The sequence below is a fragment of the Calonectris borealis genome, chromosome 2 (genome assembly GCF_964195595.1).
Source record: "Calonectris borealis chromosome 2, bCalBor7.hap1.2, whole genome shotgun sequence".
NCBI classification, from domain to species: Eukaryota; Metazoa; Chordata; class Aves; order Procellariiformes; family Procellariidae; genus Calonectris; species Calonectris borealis.
The window spans coordinates 93,370,680-93,371,047 of NC_134313.1; positions in this window are offsets into that span (position 1 = coordinate 93,370,680).

Consider the following 368-nt stretch of genomic DNA (forward strand, 5'->3'; position numbering starts at 1 on the left):
GGGGGAAGGCGCTGCCACGGGGCTGAGCGGTGGAGGAGGAGGGGAGTCCAGCCGCCACTCCGCGATTTAATTGGCTGCCGAGGCGGGTGCGGGCTTGCGCGTTCGGATTGGCCGGCGAGGGGGGGGAAGGTGCCCGCGGATTGGCCGAGGGGCGGGACGGGGCTCGGAGATTGGAGCCCGAGGGTGATTTCAGGGTCATCGTTGGAGGCAAAGGGCGGCGGGGAAGAGAGAATGCCTCTCGAGCAGGCGGGGATCGCGCGGGCGCCCCCTACGGGCGGAGCGGCAGCGCCGTGCCTGCCGCCGCGCGGGGTCTTTGCCCGGGGCGGGCGGGGCTGCGCGGGGGGCGGGGACTTTGCCTAGTCACGTGG